Here is a 19,048-nt window from a genome sequence, read left to right as displayed (position 1 = left end):
GCTGATTTTGTAAGAGCCACAGAATAATGTGTTCTATTGCTATAAACACATGGAACCTACCAAAAGAAGGATTAGTCTCTTCTTTCAACAGGAAAAAAAACTAACTATTTTATCTGTTTCCGTTTTGCAGCTATGAGCATTAGAATATAGCTAAGTTTCATCATTTTTCCACAAATATGTTCAGAACTGTGGGTAAATTAGCTTTTTTCAACATGGCACTGGTTGATCTCTTTTGCTCTAATGCCACCTGCTAGCTGTTTGTGTAATAACTACCATTTCTTCAACCGTTCTCTACAGCTAACCCTAACCCTGCATCAAAGCCTACTGTATGCACACTGGTTCTCAGAACCAGGTCCTCGAGTACCCATACCCAACCTGTTTTCCCTGTCTCCACAGCCAACACAGCTGAGTATCGTTATCAGGCTTCATGCGGAGCTTGGTGATTAGCTGAGTGTTTGAAACACCTGTGTTGCTTGTAAGAGACATGGAAAACATTCTGGATAGGGGTACTCAATGATGGTTGAGAACCACTGCTCTAGCATAAAAAACGTATAAATGTGTCTTTGGGACACTTAAAACATGAAAAAATAGAACGTATTTATACGTTTTGGGGAGTAAATGAGTTAATTTGCGTGCTAGGTTGGATGTTCTCCACTTTAATGCGGTTCCAGACAGACGTCAGTGAAAAGTGGACTCACACTTAATTCTGGTATTAAACGTGCTAGCTGTGGCAATCTTACAGTAGGTTATCTTAGCAATTAACAAGGCTTCTCCATTTTTTCTCATCATCCCTCAATGTGAATGACATTAAATTGTCAGAAACGTATCTTAATCACTCTTATTCACCACCACAGAGGCGATGATTACTGACTTAAGAGCAACTCCGCACCGTTAAGGTGCACTAATAGCCAGCTGAAGCTCATTGCTAGCTATCTAGCTGCTGTGGCGTAAGTAGCACAAAACTTCCCTCAACCTCTGACTCCCCGTGATAGGTGACGTGAGCCCAGCAAAACCTTTTAAGACCGTCTACACAGATTGTAAAATCTTAAGAATCTTTGATCCTCAGTTTTGCTATTCATTGTGATATGTTGACGCACAATATGCAAATGTTGCTTCACAAACTGCGACGCAAAACCACTTATTTAGAGCCTTGTACAGTACAGACACCAGCAGTGAAGTCACAACAATAAAGCAGAATGCCATACAGTGTTACACTACATATAGAGACGTGAACAAATACAGTACGGATAGGCCCCGTCATTGTATATCTAAACTACACATTGCTCAACTTGATCAAATGAGTGGCGGCTAAAATCTGGCTACCGTGCAGGAACACCAACTTAAGCAAACACACCTTGTTTGTGACCTTTGCCTACACCCACCTATCTTTGGTTTCGAGACACTCTCGCACATAAATCCACGCGAGCGTCTCGCTCATGAAAGCAGAAGAATAGAAGCCCATTCAGCGCGCAAGCTGCCACCTACAGCCACCCACAGTGTGCTCCAATTCACACTCACATTGCTCCTGCTCCAGAGAAGAAGAGTGTGACATCCTCTTGCATCATGCGCCTCCAAAATGCTGCAGAGGAACAGCGACTAAACAATCCGCGACCGTGACAGCTCTAACGTGAGGTGGCGTTACTCGAGGCTCACAAGTCAAAGCGATTTGTGACAGCGCTCCAGACACTTTTGTTTTCAATTGACAATCAGTTTTGATGTAACCATGAGAAAGAAGTTAAATACTCCGCAGGAATGATTGAGCCCCCACCCGTCCATAAACCCCAAAAAAACAAAAACAATAAAGTCAATAAACACTAAGGTTCTTATGTTTGCATGTTAGCTGGGCAAGGTTGCGGACAAATGGTCACAACCTCTCTAAATACTGACATACTGACAAGCATTCTCTGCCATTGTTTTACGTGCAGAAAACGTGGCCAGCTAGCTCCAGCAAGGTAAACAGTTGGACTTATTATCATCTCAAGAAGACAAAGCAGCAGCGTATTAATATTATACTCTCCTACATGTAAACTGCTATGCCTTGCCTGGCATAGCAACTAGTAAAAACACATTTTATAATAACATGTTTTGGCCAAGTATCTCCAATAACCAGGAAACACATATTGATTATCAGGTTAATTTTTAGCATTTTTCTTTCTTTCCGATCAAAGTCAACATACACCTAATTGTCGGATGTCTCTAAAAGATTATCCCAATTGATTAAGAGGGATTTTTGGTCCCTGATCTGCCAACAACTGACCTGTTTGATGACAAATGTTTGTGTGTGGTGAACAACAAATTCGGCTGAGCTATGGACTCTGAAGTGACGGGTGAACGGAACAAACAACCAATGAGAGAGTGACCTGAAGCTTGTGCCGTGGCTGCACACAAAAAGAGAAGCAACAGGTTGTGATTGTGAGTGATTATATGTATAACGTGTCTCCCAAGTCAGTCACCACAAAAAAACTAAGGCGAAAAGTTTACAACCACAACGTAGTAAACACAAGCTAACAGTTAGCCTTGGTTAGAATGTAGTGACCAAGCTAACAGTTAGCCTAAGTTAAAAATGGATTAAACCTGCTATAAATCCATATCCATGTACCTAATTTTGGTTGCCAGAATTATCCTTCAAACACATACTTTGTTTTGAAGCCATATGACGAGACAAGAACCGAGTAGTATTGATTCAAAATCAGCCATTTAACTTGATGTGTTACTCAAATGAATCCGTCCACTTAATGACAATTTTTACTTATTAACATAATGTTAGGTGGCTGACTGGTTAGCATGTCCGCCTCCTGGTGCAGAGGATGTGAGATCGAGTCCAGGTTTTGGCCTTCTTGGGTGGAGTTTCCATGTTCTCCCCGTGCCTCCATGGGTTTTCTCCGGGTACTCCGGTTTCCTCCCACGTTCCAGAGAAATGCGGGGCAGATTAATTGACCACTCTAAATTGTCCATAGGTATGATTGTGTGTGACTGGTTGTTTGTCTCCGCCTACTGCCCAAAGCCAGCTCCAGCGCCCCCCGCGAGGAATAAGCGGTTAAGAAAATGTATGGCTGGAACATAATGTTATTCTCAGTGTTCTCATACTTATTAAATTGTTAAGCTGTAAACAAACAATCAGAAAGTGTTTTAAAATGTCCGTTGGCCACCAGAACTCGGTACAAACTTCGGCATCAGACCACACACTACTTTACAACATGAAGAAACAGCTTCTAAAAGCTAGGTTTATGTTTATGGTGATATAACTCTCTAATAATATGCTATTTTAAAATACTCTATAATGTTACACCCTCGGCGCAAAGAGAGAACAGTGATGACAGTAAAAGCCCAATGAGAGATTACTAAGGTACGTTATCGTTGTTTTTAAGCTCCAAGTCAAAATGAAACATTTCTTATCTTGTGCCCTTACAGGGAGGTGCATTTGGGAGTACCAGCATGCTCACAATAACCTGCATGCTTCCCACCCACCACCCACATACCTCCCTTCCTCTATAAGGAATGCCGCTTCACTCCTGCCCTAATGGGGGTTTCTCTCAGTAGCCTTTTATCCCCCCCAGGCTGTGTGGTGGATGTGTGTGAATGTGCCGGTGCTCTAACATGTAATGTACAGTATGTCTTAATGTGTGCTAGCAAGTGGCCCTTCCCTCACAGTCACACCCTCCCACCCCAGGATATGCAGTATGTACAAACAATTTCCACAATAGCTTGCGCACTGAGTGCATCACAGCACACGTGCGCTCACATGCTCTCTAAAGACCGGCCTCGATGTTTTACTACACGGTTGCAATCACAGCCCATGTCGAGGCATCGATGCGCTGACTCGTTTCCAGGAATGACTGTCAACAACTGGCGTGGAAGCACATGTTAGTTTTAGGTGAGTTCACGTGCTATACCGGCGCTGATACTGTACATCAAGCAGTTTCTGGTCAAGAATTACGCCATTGGTTTCTACCAGTAATGTCCAGTCAGGTGAATGTAGATCGTCTTGAGGGAGCCTTACAGAAAGATCATCAAATGATATTGTAGCATCTGCCTTATTCTCCACTGATAATCCCTTCAGGCTTCAATATATGGTCCACTATCTGACAAAACCAAACACTGCAAATTGAAAATAAACCGCTGAAATAATTTCTTTGACAGGCAATGGCGAAGCCAGATCTTCACACCTAAGGGTGAACGAAAAAAAAAAATCTATACCAGAATACAGTACATTGTTGCAGGCCTCTTAACAATACACATATCGATACGGAAGCATCGGAATCGATTTTGCGCATTTATTCATCAAGTCTGTGAAAGATGCTCCTTGCTCGGCAGTGCACACGCATTTCGACCAGGTAGGGCGCTGGTGGTAAGCTAGAAGCGTTGCTAACATTAGAAGAAGAAAATATTCATGTCATCCAGCATAATAAAAATTGGGTATACATATGACTGCTTTCATAAAAACATATGTAAATTAATGTGGCCTTGAAGGCCATGTATGGAGAACCATGTGTATCGTGACACGTATCGTATGATGACCCCTGTATCGTGAGGTTGTTGGCAATGCCCAGCCCTAGTCACGACCCTCACATGCGATGACAGCGAATATATAATCTATGTGTCTAATATACACTGTTGGAATATGAAAAAGATGTAATAATTCCCCTAAGAGGAGAAGTTTGACGTGTAATATGATGCATGGATCTCATCATGGTGCTTTCTTTATACAGTCAGGCCAAGATCGGCGCTTGTGGAGCAGAATGATGTTATTTTGTGGATGATAATCAAACTCACAACTTCTGCCATTAAAAGATCTCCGAACTTAAATTTGGTGGCAGGATTTTTGTGCTAAAACGTCAATAAAAAGATGTTGGCTCAGGATTCTCTCAGAGTTTGTTCAGGTACGAGCCCTGAAAATGACCAAAAACATTACCTTCACAAATAGCTACTTGAGCATTTCAGGATGGGCGTGTGCTAGATTTCACGGCAATAAGGCGAACCTGTGGCAGGTGCTAATATTTTTCCATACATGGGCCTTCATTAAAAATTATTAATGACTTGGACACCTAGTACCAACAAATGTGCAGTTTTTCCCCTTTTTTGACCCGCTCCATCTCTTCAAGTCCACTCATCAAAAGCCTCGCTGTGTTTGCCTCAATTAGTCATCTGGTGATCATCAACCGCTTTGTTATTTATTTATTTTTAACCCTTTGAGAGCATGATGTGCTGAGTTGATACCTGGTGGAAGCCGTTCGCACCCGGGGAGTTACAGTCCGTGGCGGGAAGTCGTTTGTGTTGACGCCAAAGACATTCTGGAATGCCAGCGCTACCTAAATGGATTCCACATGTTGTTGACATAATTCCCCCTCCTTAAGAGTTGACTCAGAGTGCCAAACCGGCAGCATCTCTACGTCGGCCCTACTCTCAGATCAAGTTAAATCTGCACATTAATGGTTGAAAGCACCAGATCATTGTAGTCTTGTTAGCAGCCCATATTTGGCCAGACACCGGGAATCATGGCCACAGATAGTCAGGCCCTACATTGGCATGCTTTTCCATCCTCGCCATGGAAACGTGAAAGCAACCTTAAATCAGATGACGGGAGCAAAGCGTTCCTAAGCCAGTCCCTTCCCGTAAGGGTGTGACAACAGAGACAAGGTTTTTTTGGTGCTAAAACGTCAACAAAAAGATGTTGGCTCAATGAGCAGCGATGAAGGCACAATCAGAATCTTCCTTGGGTGTGTATAAAGGTCAGGGTGGTGATAACATGTTTCTATGAAATACTGCAAAACAAGAAGTTGCCATTGACAAGCTGTAACCTCCTTTGTTACGATGCAAGTTTTGTTTTTTTTAGTTGAGGGACAGATCAGTGTTTAGACTATCAGCCGCAGCTTCGCAGGGCTGTTGCACAACACTTTCCGTGCTCCGGCCACAAAAGTCACATGCTGTGATCGCTCCGTGCGCACCCTTAACTCGATTTTGGTCAACAAACACGGGCTGGACACTGGGGTCGAAGGTTGAATCCACAAGAGAAAACACAAAGAGGGAGGAGGGAATAGTTTGTCACCATCTGACAGGGTGAAATAACAGCACAGAGGAGCTGGATCGGTACAGTCGAAGAAAATAAAAGTGCCTTAATGTATCTTGCTGGAAAATGGCTTTTTGGGGGGGGGGAGGGTGTTGTAACCTCAAAGTTGTCTGTCAAATGCTGTTGTGTAAAGATACAACGTCCAATGATTAGCCTGCATTACTGTAGATTGTACACCAAGGACAGAAACTGACTTTGGATCAGGAATTTGGAAATTTTAATTTTCCGAAGTCAACATAATAGAAAAAGTCCACATTTTCCCTGCTCTCACTACCACATCGATTTGATTAAATTCCAGTAACCAGAAGTATCAGAACACCACATATGGGGAAAACTGAAGACTAAGTTGGCCTTATTGACGGACTCTAGGTTTATTTTTAGATGTTTCACCCACATCTGTTAACTAATGTCGGAACATTAGTCAAGCACGAGCCGATACAGGGCGCTGATCAAATCTTCATTTCTTCTGATTGCGAAACAACCTTGCCACATTGGGAACATATGGAAATACAAATAATCAGTTTGAAGGTGAAAATGTTGTCAACTAACTGTATTAATAACCATCGTTAAATGACAAACCTCATTGAGATTAAACATCTCTTTTCTAAGAGTGAACTGATACTAACATTTTATACTAACTTTGCTAAGTCACGATACAAAAGGTAATATTAAAGTCTCCTTTTAAAAGTCTGCTTGTTTTACTTGTTGTGTTAATATTCTTATTCTATTCTCACGGCGTTCTTGACACCCCTTGGTAAGGTTGTTCTTTGTTTTGTAATACATGTTGCAATAAAGTCAAAGAAAAAGCACAGAAAATGACGACATTTTGTGAACCTGACGTGTACGCTTTGTACAACAATTTTAGAGCCAGAAAAAGTTTGTTAAGTGATGATGATAAATGATACATAACACAGAAAAGAAAACACAAACATCCTTTTGAACAAATCAATTAATAACTGAAAAAATGAACCGGTGGAAGCACCAGGCTTATTATTTTGTATCCTATACCGGCCCCTGAATTATATCATACCAGAACAAAAATAAATAAATACTACACTTACATAATTCCTAAATGTTTTACATTTTATTAATGTCACAAATTATTTTACAGTTTAATTTTTCTTAAACCCCAATAGAGAAGTACTCAACTTCAACGTATAATTCCACACGTCCATTCCACAATTTTCCACCCAAAAGTGAAACACGTCTGTATTTTTTGTTGGTCTTCACTTTGCATGTTTAAAACATAAATAAACCCCTCAAACTATAGTATAGTTAGTTGATTCTCTGTAGCCAATCTTATTAATTATTCAAATGACTTTTTTCTTTAATTTAATAATTGGTGACTCTATATTTGTTTTATATATATATTTCCCTAAACCTCAGCACAATATGACATCATGTGAGGCGACTCGAGAATATTACAATATTTGAAGAGCTTTCTTATTTAGGAAATCCTTTACTTTATAAAGAACAGCCACTGAATTAGCTAATTTACGTTGAGTGTATTCTATCTGTTGCTTCCAACACAGTTTTTGATCAGTTTGTTTCAGTAACTCGTTCAATGTCCATACTATTTAAATTAAATTTTATATCACAGTTGAGCTGCATATCTGTATCACCAAACACCGTACATTTAGTTTTTTTGTTTTTATCATTTAATGATAACTCATTACAATCAAACCATTTTTAACACAATGAATTCCCTTTCTACTGTTTTTTCAACAAATTTGAATGTACTGCATTTGAAACAGTGCAAATATAATTTCAATAAATTATAAATAATTCATTATTATTTATGGTTACATTTTGAAAGCTATTATTTAAATAACCGTTTAATCATTTAAGTGTTACACCTCCTCATGCCATACTGTTCACATTTCTGCAGGCGTAATGAGTGATCAATGCGATCAAATGCTTTACAAAAGTCAATAAATACACCCACAGCATGTTGCCTTTTTATCTGCTGTAGCTATGTTTTCTAAAAAAAAATTGCATCACTGCCAAAGCTGATGATCGCTTGTTTCTGGAGCCATACTGGTCATTTAATAAATCACATTTTTCAAAATTTTCTCAGGAAAAAAAAGATTTTTAAGTACCGGTATTTTATAAACCTGTGGTAACAAGAGGACAGAAATAAATTGGTATCGCTTACGCTATTTTTATTTTAAAATAAATAGGGATACAGTACTGAAATTTTTTAAACGACTTTTCCTGAATATTTTGGTCAAATCCCAAAGTGCAGGAGTTGTATAGCAGTTTTAGAGGTTATACTATATGAAGGCAACACTTTTAGTGGCGTCCCACTGTATATGCGTGTCAGAATTACCAATGTAAAGCTGATGTCCACACGTCTACATCACTCTCCATTAATACTGAGCGCTGCGCTCTTTCTGCTAATCAATGTCTATACACTCCATAGACCCCCAAGCAGGACAATCATCCAGCGGTTTGTCAATACAGCAGCAGTTGACCCAGCTGATTAGGGGTAATGCTGAGCATTTCGAACGAGAGGACAGAACTTCCTGACGGACTCTGTCTGTCAGCAGGCAACCAATTTGTGTGTCAGACAAGGAGATGCCTCTTAGCGGTGGCTGATTAAATGTCCTGGGCGGCCAAGTGTTGACGGACAGATAGAGTCTATCCATTGGTGATTGCCTTTTTAATTGAGTCCCCCACCACCACCGCCGCCATCAGCACCACCACCTGAACTGATCGTAATCGTAAGCCTGTATACAGTGAAAGGGGTGGGGGTCGAACCACAATAGGAGCCACCGCAGATGCAGTCACAGGGAGGGGATTACGACTGGAACTGTATCACATCACACGGTTTACGATGTGCGGCAATAGAACCCGCTACAACCGCTACAGCTTGCCAGAGAAATTGGGCTGAACCAAATAATTATGGTTGAAGTTTGACGCTTCTTCAACATATCCAAAAACACTTCAAAGCATGTCATCAGTAAATGGACCATCGCTTTACAGTATTCTTGAAGTCACCTTCACCTTTTCTTTTTTCTTTTTTGAGAGAGAGCTCAGTATTGTTCATTCGGTAATCTTACCGATTTGATATGTCATCATCATTGCTTTCTCTCTTTTTTTCTTTTCTTTTTTTTCTCTTTTTCTTTTTTGTATGTGCATATGCGTGTGTGTGTACTCATTAATTCACCTAAAACCTATTAAAAATCCCATACTGCTCACCTAAACCGAATACTTCAGAATCCAGCTCGAGTCGTGAGGTTGTCAGGAGACCCGAGGAAGGATCAAAGAAAAGAAAGGAAAGTGAAATCCAGCACCGACCAGACATCACCTATTACCCACCGGGTTACCAAGCAGAATCTTTCACCAACCCCAGAAGTCACCTTCACAAGTGCAAGCACAGTTACATCTGACTATTTGTGGGTCCCCGTCATCACTGCTTTTCTGAGAATTTTAATGCTCTTTTAGCGAGGAAGTAGTCCCCGTGTCACTACTACAGAAAACTGAATCACCATTTTAGCTAAATGCAAAACACTTTGCCACAAATAGTTATCAGACACTTAATTAGGTACATGTGGACAAGTTTACAGGATGAGCTCCTACCCAAGAACTTAAACATAAAGTATTTTTATTAAGTATAATAATGTTCACTTTTGAATGATATTGCCAGAATTTATATAGTTGATGTTGTAGACTACTTTGCGCAAAACTTCACTGCATCATTCTGAGAGCTGGCTAAGATAACCAAAATATTAGAAACACCTGTCAGAATGATTCAGTGCAGTTTTACACCATTCTGCAGACGACAGTGGAGCCTCTAAAGTAGAAACACCATTAAGTCATACAGATCGGAATTTGACCAAAATTTGGTGGCTACCACACCTATGCTTCCAAAGTCACACAACTTATCAGACTTTAACTCATTCACTGCCATTGACGGCTATAGACGTAAAACAATTATTTGAACTATATTAGTTTGACTTTTTTTTCCACTTTTGTTAACAAGAGTTTGAAAACCTAGAATTGTTTTTACTGTGCATTTATAACACATATAACATTTGTGATTAATCGATTAATTACAATTTTAAAAATGTAATCGTCTGACGCCCCTAATTTTTTATAATCTTTTCTTCTTCTTTTATAATTAGGGGCATCAGGCGATTACAATTTTTAATTGTAATTAATAACATGACTTCACTAGTTAACTCAAAATGTATCGCAAATTTTATATCTGTTCTAAATGTACAATACATTTTTTTCTAGGTTTTCATACTCTTGTTAACAAAAGTGGGGGGGAAATGTGAAACTAATAGTAATTCATTTTGACGTCTATAGCCGTCAATGGCAGTGAATGAGTTAAAACCTCCGTCAATTTGTGCAAGACCTGAGAACATTTTTCTTTTTCTTTGTGTTTTTTTGTGCCACATATTTAAACAAAAACTTCCAAATGACTGTTAGGAAAGGGGAAACAAAGAAGAGGAAATAAAGAAAGATACGCTGAGTGCAGTGTGAACATGTACATGTTGTCACTTGTTATCAAAGGTTAGACTGTTTTTTTTCCGCAGGTAAATTCCTTTATTCACATGAAAACTGTCAACTGTCGACTTTTTCACACAAAGATCCCACAAAATTGGCATATCGGAGCCATAACAGAGCGTCTTTGCCTCTTTAGAACCTTGCGAAACCTGATCATGCAATCAGAACATTAGATGATGTCAGCACCGGATTGGTATAAGAAATAAAACATTTTGTCGGAGAATTGCTTTCAGCCTTGGGTTTTAAATGTCAAACTGTTGTCAAGGAATTGTGGAAGACCCTTACACACAGACAGTACCTCACCGTTGATTTTACAGGAGTGTTACTACGATACAAACTTGCAAGGCTTCCAAATTAGGAAAGAGGTAATTATTGTCCATAACAGTTTGAGAATAAGTCTCAGTTACTGCTGTAGGCTACTGATTTTTTTATGGTCTCAAACTATTTTTCATATAAATATTTACTTTATTATGACTAATGCAACAAGAAATGTGTTAAAACTCTCAAAATGTACCATTCCAAGATTTTGTTAAGGCTTTTTTGTGTGTTTTTTTGCTCCATCACTTGGCGGTTGCACAGGTGTACCAAATGTGGCCGTAAGAGGCTTCCAAGAGTTGATCCCTCCCATCCCCAATATGGAAATGTATTTAAGTGAGAGTTCATTTAGACACTAATAATTTCACTCGTTGAACATGAAGTGATCTGCAGGGGGTCTCATCCACACACATTTTATTCGCGCGCATGCACACACACACACAGCTGTCACGCAGTTACAGTCGAGGCAAGGGCCTCTCATTGCAAACGTCGGGGTAAAGTCACAGAGGTCAGCGCTCAGTTTCCACATCAAACCCGAGAACAGAGGCCACCAACCCACTCCCTCCTGCCTGCCCTCTCTACGTTTACAAATGCCTTTGCTGTCAGCTCTGACCACCTTCCACCCACCCCCCTCCTCCCCCACCCACTATAATTGAAAATAACAGCCAAGGGCCACCCCCCACCTTTTTGGCCTGGTGGTGGTGTCTCTCTCTCTCTCTCCCGGCCACCCTGACAGCTCCCCATCAATACCAATGACTATTACCCTACACTGCCGATGACATCCAAGACACCCAGCCCTGCAACACTCTGCCACCCCCCGCCCTGAATCGCCACCTCCCCCGTGTCCTTCCTCCCGCTACCCGAGCCGCCCTAATGTTTAACCCGTTGCTAACAGCCGCCGTCTCTAAGCTGCCACACAGCAGGCTTGGGTAGGCAAACAACACACGCACACACACACGCAAAATTACACACACACACACACTGGGCACACAACTCTTTCTGAGAGGGGGCAAACTTTTCCACTGCGCTTCAACCCAAGTTTGCGGCCGTTTTAAAAGTTGCTTCGCAAAAAAAGGTTGAATTTAAAGTTCACATGACAAACATTGGGTGTCGCGGTGACACGTTAGGTGAGCTGTCATCTCTCCTTGGGCAATGACAGCTGAAGCCAAGCACGCGCGTAAGACAAATGCAGCACACAACAATAACAACAACCGCGGCAGCTGAGAGAGGAAATAAAATAAATGAAAGTGCACACAGACCTTGTCAGAAGCTGCAGAGCCGTGGAGACTGTTTTCCTTTCCACGGTCTCCTCTCCCTCTCCTCGTCTGCGCTGCTATCTGTGAGTATGGACGCGCGTGAGAGTGTGCGTGTGTGAGTGCGTGTGCATGTGTGTGCGTGAATGTGTGAGTGTCCGCGCAGCTCCCTCCCCTTCTGCCTCTCAGCTGCTGCGCGCAGGCAGGCAGCTCTCAGGAAATGAATGGGGAGCTCTGCACAGAGTTGTGTTGTACTTGCAAATGACTTAACCCCGCATCACATGATCCGCTCAAATGTAGGCTGGACCGGTGGGTGGAGGCTTCATAAGCACACACACACATGTACACACACACACACACACACACACACACACACAGAGGGAAGACAATATAGTCTAAGCTTTAACAGCATGCGTCGAATTACACAGGGGGCCCCCGCCGTAGATGGAGGGGGGTCCGACGAGTCCAACCCCCGGTTGGTCCGCACTCCTTCCCGCGGAGAGCGAACGGCCTCGGTCAGGACATCACCGGGGTGTTTCAAGAGAACGAAATTGGTCAGTTTTAAAGAACCAGTGAAGTCATTTTGTTTCTTAGTTTGAATGATGAGCACAATTAGTACTGAATTGTCGAGTGCATTGTTTTTCACCTTCTCAGTTGTCCAGATTTTTTTAGTGTGTCTAAAATGGGCACAGGGACGCACTTGAGGGCATGGCAAAAGTCGCACCCAATTATTGGCCTGTAAGTAACCTGTTGGGAAAGATAATTTTCTGCATGAACTAGTTCAGTTCACAAACTTTAAAATAAACTACTTCGGTTCAAAGTTCTAATATGAAATAAAATATAATAGAAATAAATAGGGAAAATGTATTATGCCTACAAACAGTAACTTACCCATTTGTCGCCAACCAATACAGATTTCCTGAGTGAGGTAACTACCATGGGCTCTTTTCACCACTCCAAGATACTAGCTTTACATTTTCATGAAACATGCTGCCGCGTGAGACTCTGTGTCTTGGGTTGCCAAACAAGGTCTTGATCTTCTTTTATGAAGGCGCCTTTACCCTACTGTTGAACAAAATAAACTTTTGTTCAAAAACTATTCACAGATGCCACAAAAAGCATGTTCACAAAAACGTTGATGAGGCAGTGCAAAATATAAACGAGTTGAATGAACTTTCGGTCATTGAATTCGTTCAACACTGCCACTGAGCGTCTTCATTTCATCTACTTACCACTTAGTTATTCAGTAATGGATACTTTTCCCATTTCTACCGCTACAGTGCACAGTTAGCCATCTAACTATGCCTACAACCACCCAAAATGCAGGTGGTATGTCAATGACGAGTTGGCATGCTACTAGCGGCTAGTTAGTAGCTATTCGCCGCTAGGAGGCTCATGAACCAGCATTGGTTTCGTCCAGTACTCCACAGCTTCCATATGCCGCATGCAGATCCACAACAGAGAAACTTAAGGGATAGTTAACTGTTTGTTATGTTCACTAGCCCACAGTCGAGTGAGCTAACGAGCTAATGAGTTGACAAGCTCGCTGCGGGGACATCCAATACATTAGCGCCTCATTTGGTGTTATGCGTTTCCAGCGGATTCAGCAGGCATGCTCACACTGTTCAACAACTGAAAGGCGGGCTCTAGTTTTCATGATTTTGGAGCCTTGTTTTATATAGGCCTACTTGCCAATTTTTTGTGTTCATTAATTTGGTGGCATGTTATAGTACTATTTCTTCTCTGTGTTGTGTTTATATATTTTTTGTCCCTTGTTAAGATTTGGTCCACAATTTTTATTTTATTTTTTTATTTTATGTTGATATCCGAACACCAGCTCGTCTCCTGCTTATGACATCATAGTGTGGCCTGTTATTGCTTACCGACTAAAAAATGTTGAGCATTTTAATTTTTTTGCGTGTGCATGTACTGAATGTGTCACAATGCTAAATTTTACTTAACTGATACCTACAAAACTTTTCAGAATGTTCAGTTGTGGGTCAGTTTACACTTTTGTTTTGAACATACATTTTAAAATTATTTTCTTTTTCTTCCTTTCTTTCTTTCTTTCTTTTTATTTTTTACATTAAACAGCCTTTTTTGTCGGTCAGTTGAAAATGGCACTCGCAAGTTACAATGCAAAAATTAAAGTTTGAGACACAACGTAATAACATTTTGATATCATAAAATATGTTTTGAAAATCCCTTTGATTGTGTATTCACAATTCTTCAATAAGTCATTTAATAGCTATTTAATAGCTATTTAATCACATTGCTCAGGTGTGTTTTCAACTATACATCATATCCGCCAATGTGACAATTTATTAAGCGCGACTACAAAAAATAAGCTGCTGTCACAGTAGCTGTGATAAATCATTTCTTCACGAAGCCGACAGCATCTGCTTTTTATTGAGTCGGTTTATTGATTTATGTATCTGGTGACTTTAGAAGGCTGTTTAACATGACAAATCGAAATATTCTATTAACCTTTCTTACTGCCTTTATAAAGATACATGTAATTATAACCACAATGAATTATACAGAGAGGTGTCATTTTTATTTTCTCTGTTTTAAATCAATTTTATCTATAACCAATTTCAGTAAAATAATTCATTCATTTATTTATCTATTTTTAGATTGCTGGGCAAATATTTAGTTTTTGCTTTTTAGGGATTTAAATTTAGTGACCCTATGTAGTCATATAATGTCAATATTAAATATAGATAATAATAATAATAATAATAATAATAATTCAGCAAAAATCTTTATTTTTTTATGTATTTCTTCATTTAAAAAATAATGGTGGTATTTTTTTGTAAGTCATTCAATTGAAAAAAAAATCATGTTTATTGATGGAAATTAGTTAATCTATGAATGGGGAAAAAACTAATTAGAAAACCCCATAAATATAAATCATATTCATCATATTCTGTGCTGTGTGTGTGTCTATTGTGTTACCAGCCTTGGATAATACACCGGAACAATTCCACATAATGACTGCTTTTATTACAGTGCATTTCGGCAAGCGCCTGATCCCAGTGCACGCATCTCAGTTTCCCTTGCGGGTGTTCCCCATCTTGCAGTGGCTCCTCCCTGTGGGAGCACTCATTAAGGTAAAGGCGTCAAGGCTCATCTGCATGTCCACACGGTGTGTATGCCACTTTTGGAGCATTGTGATTGGGTTTGGGCAGGGGATGATAGAGATGCTTGCCGTAGTACAATGAGGGCTAAGCATTTAATATTCCTCCTGTTTCAGTTCAGATAGTGAGAGGCTTGCATTTGCCTGTCAGGGTAGAATGGCTGGGTGGAGAGGAAGAAAGACATGATGAATGGGCTTGGGTGGACTCAATAAAGGGGTGCATGGGCGATTGTGTCAGGGTGCAATAAGAAGATGGCGGCTGGATATGTGGAGACGGGGCTGGCGTAATGCACAGGTGTCAAATTAAGTGACAAGCATGGCAGCTGGCCAGTTGGCAGCTAACGAGCGAGCACCAGAAGCTAAGGTAGTAGTCTATATCTTCATTCAGCGCTCAATTTGGTCAAATAGCACAAAAAGATGGACTCAAATGCAGATTAACAGAAAGAAAGATCCAAATCAAAGTTATTTGTTTGCAAGAAGTTAGGCAATACCAACTGACTAAGAGAGTTCCATCAAGACAACAACACAGAAAGTAGAAACCGGTCAAAAAAGGCAGCAACAGACATTTTTGCACTGCATTTAGCAAGTCAATCTCCAACAAGTTCTCCGACACCAAACTGATTCATTGCGTATGTGGTGAGGGTCTAGGCGGCAAGGAGTGGCAAGAGGACTTTTGCCAAGACAGCAAGGTGCCACGGATTGGAAAATGTTCCATTTGTGTCGTCCTCCTCCTTAAAATGAGCAAAGTCGATACTTTTGTTTGCAACAATGAAAGATACAACTTGTCGAGGTCCGGTCTAACCAGCGGCAAAATCAAAATTTTTACTTCCTGGTAAGCTGCTATGACTGGCAACCGGTCATTTTGCGTTGCCGCCTGAGTCTTTTACACTGGGCGAGTGCAGTGTGAAAAGGGCCTGAATTTCGCTTCACATAACCAACAAAAATATGTCTGTCTTCTTCTAATGGTGCTGCATTGCATTTTGTACAAAATGCTACTAAATTATTGTATTAATTCCAAATGTGTTATTTTAAAATATAAACATGCCAAAAATATGACAGTTTTCTACTCGTTGCAATGAATGGCTTTCTTTAAAAAAATTTTTTTAAAAATCCCACTAAATTCCTGTGCAAGCAGTAGTTTGCATCTAAAATAAAATATTCAAGAAAAATAACAGTATTGAATTATAACATGTTGGTTAAAAACATGAAATATGTGTCAGATATCTATCAATTTATTTGGTTACACGATTAAATTAAGCAAAATCAGGGACAATAGTGTCTTAAAATGATGTGGTGAACATACATTTATGGTTTCACAGTCCATAGTGGCCATCTGAGTACACCTCTGTATTAAAGGGTAACTGCAGAATGCAAAACCATTCAGCTGCATCTAAATGGATTTTATTTTCAAGCACAAAGAAGCCTGATATCCAGTAATGTTTTAGATTCTCCTTTTCTTTTTTTTCTTTTCTTTTTACAATTTCCCAATGCTTTTTAGTTGTTTGTATACCGAAAGGGTTGCAGCAGGGCCGTGTTACACAATTCCTGCAAAAAAGCTTTTTTGTCTGCTGTTTTTTCCTCCATGACACCTACATCAGCTCTCAACAGTACTCCCACCTAAAATACTACAAACACCACTCGGAGCAAGAGGGAATTGCTCGGATCGCTCAGTGCCCGCAGCGGCGAGATGGAGGTGGAACTGCTTGTTACAATGATCCAGATGCAACACCAATGAATTTTAAACACACATACACACACACACACACACACACACACACACGAATGGATAGCGTGACGTGTTGCTTGCTGTGTGGGAAAATCACAGCCTGTGGAAACTGAGGAAATTGAAGCCATGCTATGGAACGGTCACAGTCTGTCATACCTGACACACAGTTGTTGTGGAGCATTTTGTGGATTTGTTCCAAAAATGGTCATCCTGTCACCTCAGAACGTCAATTTAAAATGAAGGCAGTATTGTCTTGTGAACATTTTGTACGAAATTGTACAAGCATCCCAAAAAATGTGCTGCATTAACAATATATATTTACACAAAAACACATATTATGTTGAAAATATTGATCAATATTTTTTTTAACTGAGACCCCAAATGCGTCAGTTTTTTTTTCTAATTACACTGCGGCAACAAAATTTGAAGCATTGAAACTTTGTGTACAAAATTCAACTAAATTGTACATGCATGCACTATTTTACCTCTGAAACATGCAATTTTCAAGACAAATTACAAGTAGTAGTTAGTTAGTTCAATTATAGTGTGAAGAGCTTCACAAGGAAATAATAAATGGGAAGGTGGGGAGCGGATGTGATGAAATGACAGCAGATAGTTTGAGGGTCTTGTGTCTTGCATGGGCTGAAAAGGGCCGGCTGGATGTATTGTGTCCCCAGTAGGGCTTATTAAACACCTGAGATGCGGCAAGTGACTGTAGACAGGCTGCTAATGCGTCACCCCACGGTGGCAGCGGCTCGGAGATAATATGGGCGTCTGGGGGTTCATTTGCGGGGCATCATCACCAGGGCTTCAGAAGACATCAAGACGTTATTAGCGTTACGCACTTCTCCCTTGCATCATCCGACCCAATCTCATCAAATTATTGTAAAACCATTCGTCAATTAGTCACGCGCAACAAAATGTGAGGGGGCGAACATTCCCGCTCTATAAAGGAGCTTCCGATTATTTGACTCTGGGGGAAAATTTTAAAAATGTGTGTAGGAGATGTACTAGATATAAGAAAGTATTACTACCACTGTATAATGTATGGTATTCCATTCGAACCCTGCTCCTACTGCACAGTTCCAGCTTGTCTCAGTTGTCACTTCAAAACTGTGAAAACCATGCCACATTGAATGCATCAGTCACAACTAGACAACAACTGGAGGAAATTGAATCTTTTCTATTTATTTATCGGAAGCAAACTTTAACCTTGGAGACCCCAAGAACCCTTTTCTTCTTTGGAAAATTAGGAATTATACATTAAATGACTGCTATAAGTTCACTGAACACCAAAATATATGTTTTTTCAATTTTAACCCTTTATTCCCTATTTTAGGATTAGGGCGAAATTTGACCCTTTTGGGATTTAGGGGTATCATTTCGAAAAATCAGAAAAACAAAAACTGTCAGTAAACTATTTAGAATTTAAGAAAATAATCAATCAAATACACAGCTACATTGAACAATATACTTTTTTTGTTTCATTTGTTGCATTTTAAAACTGGATTTTGAATGTCCAAACACACTTTGGCCAATAGAAACAAGAACACAGGGACAAAATCACTGCTGGAAAAAAAAAAGGTCTTTGTTATTTGAGTAGCAGAATTTATAGGGGCCAAATTTGACCCCGTGGGTTCTCCAGGGTAACCAGAGAAAAAATGACAAGCCCTGCAGCTAATCGCGCCACAAAGATGGTTGACAACTGCGCGCTGTATAGTAAAATTGCTATCATTTTCTGCTGCAATACTAATTTAAAAAGATACATTTTGATCCAAAAGAGAAAATGAGAAAACCGAGAGCTACAGTAACGTGGAGACTGTGGTTAATGATACCACAGGGCCCAGAGCTAAGGCACAGCAAAAGACTAAAGCCTCGTTTCCACCGACGGTATCTACCCTACTCTACTCTACTCTGCTCTTCTCTACTTGGCTCTACTACAAGCAATGCGTCTCTAGTGCCACGGCCCCCACCCGGGAGCCCCTCCTCACCTTGCCAGTGATGTCATGCTAAAGCCACCGCAGCTAGCACAG

At 40.3% G+C, this 19,048-nt stretch overlaps 1 protein-coding gene across 1 annotated transcript in view; it reads right to left on the bottom strand.

The window, feature by feature from the left end:
• The window catches only part of klf12b (Kruppel like factor 12b), a 59,301-nt gene extending 46,920 nt beyond the window's left edge, over positions 1-12,381 (bottom strand). The window contains exon 1 of the mRNA XM_077580163.1: positions 12,157-12,381. The gene's annotated coding sequence lies outside the window, so the exon portion shown is untranslated. The remainder of the gene's footprint in view (positions 1-12,156) is intronic.
• Positions 12,382-19,048: the final 6,667 nt, after the last annotated feature.

The sequence above is a fragment of the Vanacampus margaritifer genome, chromosome 11 (genome assembly GCF_051991255.1).
Source record: "Vanacampus margaritifer isolate UIUO_Vmar chromosome 11, RoL_Vmar_1.0, whole genome shotgun sequence".
NCBI lineage: Eukaryota > Metazoa > Chordata > Actinopteri > Syngnathiformes > Syngnathidae > Vanacampus > Vanacampus margaritifer.
This window is presented reverse-complemented; position numbering and strand designations above follow the sequence as displayed.